This window comes from Arachis stenosperma, chromosome 5, assembly GCF_014773155.1.
Source record: "Arachis stenosperma cultivar V10309 chromosome 5, arast.V10309.gnm1.PFL2, whole genome shotgun sequence".
Lineage (NCBI taxonomy): Eukaryota > Viridiplantae > Streptophyta > Magnoliopsida > Fabales > Fabaceae > Arachis > Arachis stenosperma.
The window spans coordinates 134,198,345-134,203,110 of record NC_080381.1 but is presented as its reverse complement, the minus strand read 5'-3'; the positions used below and the strand labels follow the sequence as shown (position 1 = coordinate 134,203,110).

The window sequence follows — 4,766 nt, the reverse complement described above, 5'->3', positions numbered from 1 at the left end:
GCATCAAATATACCCCTACCGGCTAATTTTAAAAAAAAATTAAGACCAATCTAACAATAATGCATGAAAATTATGCTTGATTTGTTTGTGTTAATGGTTGTTCTTATGAAATTGTTGTTGAATTAGTCTTAAATTTTTTGAAAAATTAGCCGTTAGGGGTATATTTGATGCAAATCGAAAACTTCTGGGACAAAATTGAAACAAAATAAAACTTAGGGGTATTTTTGAAACTTTTGTCAAACTTCAGGGACAAAAAGTATACTTTACCCAAATAAAAAATAGAAGAAGATGGAAAAGAGTTTGACGAAGAAAAGACAAAAAAAGGTGTAACCATGAAAGCGACGCAGTGAAACCCTAGCAGAACGTCGGGCGCTAGATGAGGAGTACGTACTCCCACTGATTACATAATTCTTTTAATCACCCGTGGAAGTTGATTTCAATTATACATAAACATCAAAATTTTATTAACAGAAATATTGTTTGACTTGTAAAAAAGTAGAACACAATATAAATAAACTTTAACAGTTAGGACCATACAAAATGAAAAACTGAGAATCCATCCTTACCTAAACCAACAACATTTCTATCATCAAATTAAAACATAGAAACCGTATACTAAGTACTACACCTTGAAATCAGCCAATAAAATTAAAACGGTAAAACTTGAAACAAAATGCAGAAGCTCCATTGCTTTGTTCGCCTCAAAATTTGTATGTAACTACCATCTTTGCTCTCAAAAGATTCAATTTTTGACAAAATAGCCCTTTAAAATAAGAAATGATATTTTGATCCTCCAAAAAATTTTTCAATTTCACAAAATTTACCATCTTTTATTATAAATTGCAAATAATTCACGTATTTGATCCAAATTTTTCTTAGTAACATTTAAAAAATTATTTAGAAGGTATATACAAAATCTTGAGAAAAAATTTGATCTCTAGACCCCTTTTTCATTTTTTCTAAGCAAGCTTACAAAAAATTACGTCAAAATCTAATGTCAAGAATTCTTTCCCGAATATGTATTATTATAATTGGTGCATTATATCAAATTGAAATCATCTTTGAAAGGTGAAAATGTCATTTTTTTTCCTTCAAAAAATGTTTTGTCAAAAATTGAATCTTTTGATAGTCAAATGGTAGTTTATTCTTCAATAAATTTTCAATAATCTAAAGAATGATCAACCATTCAATGTAACTTGGATATAAAATTAAAATTTGCTCCGCCACTATAAGAAACCCTCAAAGTAAGTTATGCCTTTTACTAGTTGAAAGCTATAACACCCTAATTTTTTAAAGTTATTCTCAAAAATTCTGTGATGAGAAATTCAATAAATATTTGAGAATCACCTCATCATAAATTAATAAGGCGGATTTAGGTTTGGTAAATGAAAATAATAGATATACTGTGAAAGATAAAAACGTATCCTAAGCTAAAAATCATACCAAACAAACTCCACCCTTTCATAATCAAACCGATTTTTCTTTCATTATAAAGTCACGGTTTTATTTCTCTTCTTCCGATTCAACCAAACCATGCTTCCTTAATTAAACCAAACCCTAGGATCTCTCATTAAATCCATCTTCCCTTCTCCTCTCGCAACCAAACGTGTTTCAGAGGAAATCATGGTCACCACTTCGTGAAATCAATGCCGCACCAGCTCATCCTTCTCCACCTTGTATACATATATATAGCAGAGTCAAGCCTTTCAATTCCTCTGGAAACCACACGAAGAGAAGAAAGGAAGCAAAAGTGGTGATTGCTCGAGGAAGAGGAGGAGGAAAACGTCAACAGGATCATCATCATTTGCGTACATCACCATCAAGAAGAAAGAGAAAGGCCATCAAGGGAGTTGCTACCCGAAGCCAAAGAAGGAACCCTACCCCTTTTCCTTTATGATTTCCTTAGTGTTCTTCTTGTTGGGTAAGACCCAGTAACCTCTGTTCTTTCTTCTTTTTTCCCAATCCAAAAATTCAACTTTTATTGTGCTCCATTTCTTGCTAGAGTAACTGAATTCCCCAAGAACTGCCACCTTCAAGGGTGAGAATCCTTCTCTTACCCATTCTCTAGCTCGCCTAAATGGCCATGAATCCATAACAAAATTCTGATTGTCTTGTATGTTAGGGTTCCTGATTCAAGAAAACAAGAGAGCAAGAATTGTGTTCTTGAGCATCAAAAGAGGTACGGGGTTAGGTGATTAGATTAGAGATATGTGTAGCTGACAGCTGTGATTTTATTGTTGATGATGATTCTATATGAATGTGTGGTAATTGCTACTGGAATTTTGTAGGAGTCATAAATTTAATGTTGCAATAGCTTGCTACAATTCTGCTAGTGTATCATGAATTTGTTGAGTAATTGTTGTTGAGTACAGTGCAAAGTTCGATATTGTGAAGGTGTAATGATATGGTACCGATGGTGTAAATTTTTGGAATATATGGAATTGAAGCTCTTGGAGCTGTAATCTATATGAAACAAGAAGAGATGACCTAAACAAATTAGGATCAATGATGTATAATGGTTAGGGTTTTAGGGAAGCAAGTTAGTGTATACAAACTTAAGTACCTCTGCTGCAGAAATTCTGCAGAATTTTGGACAACAACTTAAAATAAAAACCGGGAGTAGTAGTAGTTTAGACTTTATTTTTTATCCAAATTATTTTTCTATCAAATTTGAAGAAGTCAAGATTACTCCAAAAAAATTTCAGGGAATTTGGCCAAGTGGTTTGGAAGATATGAATTTTTAAAGTTTAGTGGTTGCTGCAGAATTTTCTGATTTTCTGGTTCTGTAGTACCAACTTTCAGCAACTGTAATTTTTTATTTATTTGGAATTTTGAGTTGCTTTCAAAAGTATTTATGAGATCTATCAGTCTATTTTAAGTGAGTACAAATTTTATGTCCATATCTATTTTGTAGACGTAATTAAGTCACTTGGAAACTGGATTGCTTGTTGGAAATTCTGAACTGATTTATGAAAATAGGGCACCACTTCCAATTGACAATTAATTAATCAAATGAAGTGATATGAAACTGAAATTTGTGGATTCTGAAACTTAGGGGTGTTGAGTTTGATATCACCAAAATTTAGAGGCAACGAATTAGAATTGGATTTTATAAAAACACTGCTGATTGCTGTTTTTCTGAATCCTTATAAGTGCAATAGCAGAGCTTTAAAACTTTGTATAAAATTCAATTCTAATCCAAATGCAGTAAAATCTAATTCAAATTAAAGATTAGGATCTTTAGAATGACTTTACTAAGAGAGATAGTCTATGCATAAACTTTCACAACATAAAAATCATGTAACAAGATAGCAAGGTGCTGTTCCAAAAATCTAGAATAACAGTCTCGGTTTTTTTTTTTCAATATCTAACGCTAGACTACTCCGAAAAATATGATTATTAGTTCTTTAGAAACTTGAGTTCAATACAAACGCGTGGACATAAATTTTGCGCGAATCTGAGTTAATTTGTTTTATTAATTATTAAATAGAAAACTAATTGTCAAAAAGGTATTAGGCTAAACAAGTCTGGAAAATGAATAAGAATGTAAGTTGTCCATAGGAAGGTTTAAAGTTAAAAGGTGATGCGGAGGTATGTATGATAAACGGTGATGTGGAGGTATGTGTAAGTAAATGGTGATGTGGAGGCATAAAGAAAAGAGAAGAAAATGAAGAACAATGAATGAAACAAAAGTTGAGAATTGTATATTGAATGGGCCTTGTGCCAAATTGCTAATGTGAAAGTGCCTGCGTAACTGATAGCTTGAGATTGCTAATGCGGGAACGTTCGCCTAATTGATAGCCTGTCTCTTACTGTGATGCCAAGATATCCTAATTGACATGGGTTCGCCCATGATAATAATTGTGCCTAACTGACACGGCAAAGAGACCATATTTGGGGTTCGCCCCAAGTAATGTCGGGTTGCGGATAGACAACCGACGCATGAGCTCATGGCCTGCACTAGGAACAGGCTTGCATCATAAATTGTTTGCGCATTTGATTGTGATTGTTTACTGTTCTTTCTTTCTGCTACGTGCTATCTGCCTCTTGTTAATTTTCTATTCTCTAATTCTTGTTTGTGTTTTAAAGTTGTATAATTACAATTTCTCCAAAGCTTGGATTAAGATAGTAAAACTAGGAACAATAGTCATAGAGAATAGCATAAGGAGCGGCATTAACCCCAACGGAAGATGCCAAGATAGAGTTATGTCAGAGCTCACAGTACAAAAATAGCCGAGAGACTTAGCAAGCGAGTCGCTACAATAGAGTTAGAATTGTAGGTTTCACGAGAGAGATGTGTTTTCACGGTGTCATCTTACTGGGAATCACATAGGTTCTCACCCCTTCCTTTTCCTTTTTCCCCCAGATGGAGGATCTCGACTTGTCTGCCACCACTAGAGTTCTATTCAGAGAGGTACCAGAGGAGCTTGTGTTTTCGGACCCTATAGGAGTTGCTCGAGACTAGTCCTGAGCTGATGGTTGCAGACTTGTGCCTCAGTAATAGAAAGAATGTACAATAGATGATATTCGTTCCTTAGACTTTGCTTTCCCTCACTTCTGTAGCATTTTTTAGGGATAGGACTTGATATTTTCTTTTCTTTTAGTCCAGGTACCAGCTTAGGGGTTTTCTATATGAACCAGGTATCTGGGAAGTTATCAATTGTATGTATGTCTATGTATATATCTATCTATGCCAAGTTTGTATGAACTGACCTGAGATGTATATATGCATGAGAGTTTTCTGTAATCTCGTTACTAATTTAATT

At 33.9% G+C, this 4,766-nt stretch overlaps 1 long non-coding RNA gene across 1 annotated transcript; it reads left to right on the top strand.

Annotated features, from left to right (window-relative positions):
- The first annotated feature begins 1,537 nt into the window (after positions 1-1,537).
- LOC130979182 (uncharacterized) lies at positions 1,538-4,766 on the top strand. The gene is made up of 4 exons (XR_009086538.1): positions 1,538-1,921; positions 2,003-2,038; positions 2,123-2,179; positions 4,367-4,766. It is a non-coding gene; the product is annotated as an uncharacterized LOC130979182 (long non-coding RNA).